Source organism: Neodiprion lecontei, chromosome 3, assembly GCF_021901455.1.
Source record: "Neodiprion lecontei isolate iyNeoLeco1 chromosome 3, iyNeoLeco1.1, whole genome shotgun sequence".
Classification (NCBI taxonomy): domain Eukaryota; kingdom Metazoa; phylum Arthropoda; class Insecta; order Hymenoptera; family Diprionidae; genus Neodiprion; species Neodiprion lecontei.
The window spans coordinates 6,846,511-6,853,768 of NC_060262.1; the positions used below are offsets into that span (position 1 = coordinate 6,846,511).

Consider the following 7,258-nt stretch of genomic DNA (forward strand, 5'->3'; position numbering starts at 1 on the left):
AAGTCCTCGCCAGTAAAATAAATTCCATGTTCCTATTGAAAAATTGTTTTAATCACCTAGGACACGAGGGACGGACGTACTCACAGCTGGGATCAGTTACTTCATCACCCAAACCTGCTGCATCCAGCACTCCTGCGAGATCTCACGGATCGGGACTATTTGGAGGAGAAGGTACTAACAATGTATAATGATTCAAACATAACCGCGCAATGAGCACGACACACGCGGATGAAATATTAGCAGACCGAAAATCGACGAACTTATAATAAAAAAATAAATTCAAACCTCGGAGAAGAACATTTAACATTAATTATCATAAACTACACAAGTCAAGTCAAATTTAAAGATAGACGATTTAAAACGAAGGAACAACAAAAAACACTGAGAAATCCAAGAATATAGTCCCTCGACGAAAGACTACTATTCACACTCATTTATAATTTTAACAATATACACCATTTTCAAACAATATACAACTGAAACTAATGAGTTGTGGAATGGATGAATGAATGAATTTTAAACCAAATGACGGCTCGTGTTTTAATACATTTAAAAATAAATTAAATTGTACTCTGCTATTCGTACCTTATAAAATATACTCAATATTGATTACGCATAATTTTCAAATTTCAAAAAAGTCTTGCAAATTCAACTAGTTTTACTGATTTTGTATGAAATTTCGTGTTTTCAAAATTTTTCAACCCTCAGAACACAACAGATCAACACGCTCGCGCGATTCTGTGACATCCGGGGCTTCAACGAGAGCCACTCCTAGATGCAGTACCTGTGGCGGTGAAGGTATATTATTGAGACCATTTTCAGTGACTATGATTGGAGCTATGATGTTAACAGTAGAGATTATGATCAGAAGTCAAGATGATGAGAATTAATATGTATTTTGTCTTCTCATCTCAGATCACAACAGTAGAACTTGCGGCCGTCGCAGCACTTCGTCATCGTCCTATAACTACATGTTCACACCATCTCCTTCGATGTCATTCTCTGGGGGTGGTCGCATTTATACGTGCAGAAGGTGCGGTGGTTCAGGCAAGAGTACCCCACTCTCTAGAAATAATAGTTATAGTTCGTATGATGTCATTTCAATAGAATCTCGAGTATTTTTTTACATTCACAGGACACACTATGAGAACATGTCCATACTAATTTGCATCCCAAGGTGTCGACGTATTTCTCAACATTACTACAAATATGAAACGCGAACGAAAACGTCGACTTGTGCCTTCCATATTTTTCGTGATTATTACTTATGTATAACATTTTCCGAAACATCAAATAAAACTATACTTTTGTTTTCGGTCAAGCATACGTACGAAGTATTCCATGCCGACTCGACGAACGATTGTTTTCATCCTTTTTTATTTCTTTCATAATTTTTACAGGATTGTCCCAACTGTAAATAGCTTTACTGATTTGCGTTAAATTATTTTCTCCAACCATTATTTTTCATGAAATTGTAAACTCAAAACAGTTTTACGGGGAAGAACGCGTCGACTTCGGTGCGTGGTTACCGAAACCTACTCTACGCCCAACCAAGGTGTTATTTCGCTGTTTTACGCTCCGTACACACCGATTATGCACTTCCGTGACACTGCTCCTAGTGCAGAAAATGTATGAGAGAGGAAGAGATCGGTTTAAAAGGAGGTAGACCATTCGAATGGTATGATTAGTTCATTGATGATGATCGAGTAATCGAATTGAAAAGACCAACTCATGTCGACGCACATAGGATCCAATGATTCGGAACGGAATCGCGAAAATGTTAGATATAACGCAACCCACGCGAACTTTGAACAACACTCAGCCCTCCTGACACTACACAGATTTCAGTCGTTGAATAGGATTTTCATCAATTTAATGCGAATGAAATTAGATTTCTCGAATATCATCCTCTTCCTTACGCAAAAACGAAAAAAAAGAACCACTTACAAGAGAGTCTGTTCAATTGCATAGGACCGGTTTTATGATCAAAAAAAGCGTCGGGCGCGTTCGGACCCTAATCATGCGTTTGAAAAAAAAAAAAATCAAGTCATGAGTTGTAGGGTTAAAATTTACGGTTAAAAAATCATAAATTTTGTTATAATCGAGGCGTTGATTACCCTTCAAACCTGGTACACTGCGTAAGTTCTTGTGAAATCTCTTAGAATATACGAAGTCTTTCGCAATCTTCACAACGAACTTAATATCGTTCGACAATGGGATATCTAGAAATCTCATAAAGTCTCATAAAGTGGTCAACCCCTTGATTTCAACCAAGGACGAGTATCAGGACGAAAAATGGATATGGATAAATGGAATTTGTTTGCTGCGTGTAATAATCAACCATACATAATTCTTGGATAATAAAATTGCACAATTTCAGCAATAAACTCAACAAAGTACAATTGGAACATAAGATTAGAGAATTTTCGCAATGACGGCAACAGAGACACGGACAGTGTACGCTTATAGGGGGTCGTAAGACTAGAAACTCGTCGTATTTTTGATCCAGTTGCGGTAGGCGGCGACGCGAGTGAAAACTCCATAGAATTTAGGACGGGTGCAACCGTCGCTCCAAGAGACAATGCCGAAGAGGATTTTATCGCGGACAAGTGGGCCTCCCTCATCACCGTAGCAGTGTCCTTTAATTTCATCGTCGTAGCCGGCGCAGATCATGCTATCGGTGATCGAACCGGGGTAGGCGGCGTTACAGTCATCGTTGGAAACAATCGGTACGGAAGTCTGATACAAAAGATCTGTGTTTTCGGGGTACCATTCCCAACGGGAACCCCATCCGGAAACTTTGGCGTAGGTGCCAGTTGGGAGTTCCTGATCTTGCTCGGGAAGCCCAACCTTGTTTACGGTTTCGCCCTGGTGAAATTAACGCTGACTTTCAGGAGACTGATGGCATGGTCCATGGACATGCTGTCGAGCTTCGGGTGGTTGATCACCTGGGAAATGGCATGGAATTGGCCTCTGGACGAAAGTTTTGCGGTTCCAGCCTGGAGTCTCAAGTCTTGAATATGCCGTCCGGTGGTGCAATTAGCCGAGGTGACGGCCCATTCCGGAGATATCAGGGCAGCGCCGCATATGTGGATGCCTCTCAAGCGCAGGCTCAGCTGTTAGGGAAAGTCGGTGAGTTCCGCAGGAACACCATCGATAATACGCTTACCCGCAGTTGATTCTGAAAATGTACAGTTCTTCGATCACTCTAGTCTTCGGGATCAATTGACTCATTCATCAGAGAGATCCCGCAATATTTCATGAACATTCAAAAATCGAGCTCGCTGATTGATCGGGAAAAAAAATTTCCGTTTGTCGATAGTACCGAGTTTTCACCAGCGGTGTTTAGTCACGTATTCACAGTGACAGGTACGTCGGGCGAGCACGTCAGATGCGCTAGCCGGAAGAGATAGAAAAATACGACTGAATCGAGAAGATTCCACTTCAGTATCTGCTTCATCAACTACTCACCGCTGTAAGCGATGGATGAGAGTGACAGGAGGAGTACCAAGTACCGGAACATGTTGCTGAGTACAAGTCACTTCAAGCAGGGACTTCCAGGTCTCGCCTATCGAATACAAATGATAATTATGATCAACTGAAAGCATTGTGTACACGCAATATAAACAATGAGCAATTAGAGATCAGAAGGGCGGCTGACAAACGGGGACACGTTAATACTCTTCGTGTGATCGATTACCTCTGCTTCTTGGTCGTAGGCGACGGTTGTGGAAATTCGATAATGAAATTGCATGTACGAAGTTCTCTGTCACACTTCAAAATCCGGATGGTGGTGCGATCGTCTCGGGATGTACGAAGCAAGTATCGATTTCCAACGTTGATCAGCGTATGTAACCCTTTCGGTACGGACGCATTCTACGTCGCGCCGTCCCCGCTGACCGAGCAGTCGCGGCAAGCGTCCGTACCATGGTCACCGCTCGGACAGAGCGAGCGTCGGTCGTTGGGTGACTATAGTCACCGCTCGGGCCGAAAGGGTTAAGGCGGAGAAGATCAAGTGAGGGAAAGGAAGTTCGGTTCATAAGGCGTGCCAAATATTGCTGTCAGCGTCGAAATTGGCAGAAAAAAACAAGCATAACACGAATTCTTAGAAATATGAGGATAACGTTGTTCAAAATCAATGTAATCGTACTCGCGCAATCTATTATTATTCCAAATTTCTCGAAAAGATACGCATGAGTGGTACAGCCTCCGACAATGTGGCGTATGTATGCAAAAAAACAACAAATTTTATGCTTAACGTGTTCCGACCGATTGAAATATCTGTGAACAGATGGCAATTCAAATTCGACAATAAATGCTACCGCAACAAAGTTGGCCATCCAGCGAAAATTGTGACAGGCATTCGTTCAATTATACTATATGCGATCGTAACTTGTGATAACGCAGAAAGATATGTGAAATAAAAATTGGCTAAACGTAAAGCCATCCTAGAGCAAGATATTTTTTCCATTACTTTGATCTGGATAGTCTACAAGTTCCAGCTTGGGATATTCGGGTTAAACCGTAAAAACTCACCGTGAAGTTGCGTTTTCATTGACCATTCCGACAAACTGGAACGGTAATCTTTGCATCCCTCGACGGCGTCCGTTTGTGCAAAAAAAAAAAAAAGAAAAGTCTGAATTGCATTTCTACCACATTGGACAGCATTGAATATTCTGTAGCGGACGACGCAAAATACGAGACCTTTTTGGAGGAGGTAATTCTGATTGCACCGGAGATACGAGTTTTTATAATTATGTTTGCGTGAGTGGTCTAACAATAGAATAAGCCCGCCTAAGACACAACAAGAGTTCAATGTAGATCATGTAAAGGTTTGACCGTCGCGGTCGTAGCCTATGAATCTAGTCCTCACCGTTTCTAGCTTTCAGTCCCTCGACGGCAACTGAACCGGTAACACGGTCGAAACATAAATATACATATATATATATATATCTTAAAATGGAGTGAGCTTTTCGGAAAACTAATTTTATTGAAGATTCACTGAATTATTAAAGTTGAACAATCACCAATTACACATCAAAAAAGGCAAACATAAATAATAACGGAAACTACGAAAAGGCAATAAGGGCAATCGAATAAATTAACGGACGAAACTGGACCAACACGAGGCTAAATCGTACTGGGATCACTAGGAATAAGTTTACATTATACATATATTTATATTACTTTTACACATATTACCCACCTTTCATACAACTTTCACTGTTAATAAATCTTCATTCGGGATAACACGGTGTGAAATTCCTCATAATTTGTCTTAATTTTTTTGGTAATAGAGAAAAAAATTTTAATCAATTCTCGCCTTACTGCCATAATTTTAGAGTATGTTTTCAATAATAGACGTATTTTAGTGAGAGGGTAATATTCTATTTGCTTCAAATACTACAAAATTTCGATTGTATTGTAGCGGTACACATATTTATTACATGTTGATGAGTTTTTCAACAGTTAAAAAATGGTTCCTGAAAATAGTCAACGAAATATATTTATTTACTACAGCAAAACTTTTCTCAATGTACCGTTTCCGTCGCCATATCAGAAAACCAAATCATCATTTTATTACGATTCTGAAATCTTATCATTCCTGGGGCGCACGTTTTTTTCATTCCTACAATATGCGTATATCGTTACATTCATCTACAAATTCTCGGCGCGATTGAATGGCCCGAATCAAATCTAATGTTTCGAGTGGCGAAATGAATGATTCGGATAGTGCAATTCAAATATTTATTGTTTCCAGTGCTCTTTTCCCCATACATTGCACGTTGAACGGGTAAGCATGGACTACGTTCCCATCCGTTCTTACGTCGTAGCTGAGACTTGTTTTCATATACGCCCACTATGTCGACGGCCCATTATGTGCGCGCACCTGTACCGGGTGGTTTCGTGGCACTACATTGTACAGTAGCATTAACTATGCTGCGAATTTAAAAATTGAAAAAAAAACGAGCAACGAAACTAATCATACTGAAAGTCTAATAAATATTCTTGGTTTCAAAAGTAGGTATAGACGTGACCGAAGATCAGGCGAACGATTTACCTTGCACCGTATGGTCCGATAAAAATTCTAAAGCACCCATCACTGTGAACGAGTAATTTTCGGAAGCATTTTGCAGCACGTTTTCGCAATGCGTGTAGGACAGTATGACATCAAAAATCTTGAAATACATCGCCAGTCTGATGGAAGCAGCTCGGAATCGCGAAAAGGGCGTTTTAGATGCAGAAAAAAGGTTGCATTTTTTTTCTCCCCACCACTTGCTAGAAAAATCATAATTCCGCGAACGAGTACATTGAAATATGAAAATACAGAAGTTGAAAGCAACAGGACTTGCCTATTTGAAACGTAAGAAATTCAGAAAAACAATCTCATTCTGTACTTGTCTGTAGCTGTACAGAGGGCTGGAGAAATCAATACTTAAATTTTTCGATTTAACGTAGCTGAACTACCTTTTACCAATTGTTCAAAATTATACTCCATACTTCGATTCAGATAGCCATACGCGTCAGAAAATCTACAGAATATATGGTTGATAAAAGTACGACTTCTCCATCTACACATCTTTTTCCTCGTTTAATTTTTGAGAGTATGAAAACGACAAAATCAAGAGACTGGCATTTCCGCGTTCGTAGCCATGGTTGTATTATCTTGGAAAACAATGACTAGCGTAGCAGAAATTTCTGAAACAGAGATGATTTACGTAATCTTCACACAGAATAACACGGATGACAGCACGATCTTTGGCGAACGCAGAAAAAGACGGATATTGCAGAGTCCACCTCAAACCCAAAGCCTGACCAGACTAATCGAATTACAATTCAAGAGGAGTCATTTGAAACTTCACACGTCATGGACATTGACAATACGTTTCACACATCCTTGATGGAATTATATGATACTTCTTTGAGCAACAGCAATTGCGAAGCTGAACAAAAATTACAAACACAAGCAACGAAGTCGCGAAAAACGTATTTCAAAACAGAATTGTCGAAACAGCAGAAAAAATAAAATCTAACGATGGGACGAAAGAAACGGACTGCCAAGAGGAAAATTCCCTAATGTAATAGAGACAAGAGACGATTCATATATGAAACAGGATAATTATTTATGTTTTATACTGTCCGAAAACATATATCATTTCTGTATTGTATTACAGGACCTGGTTGCTATTGCTATTGGTTTCGACCTCATCCCGCCGATCTCTAAATCTTTGCCTTTTCACAGGCGCCATACCGTATC

General features: G+C 40.1%; 1 pseudogene; it reads right to left on the reverse strand.

Moving 5' to 3' along the window:
• Nucleotides 1-2,406: 2,406 nt before the first annotated feature.
• Nucleotides 2,407-3,523, reverse strand: LOC107218069 (annotated as a pseudogene).
• Between the last annotated feature and the right edge of the window lie 3,735 nt (nt 3,524-7,258).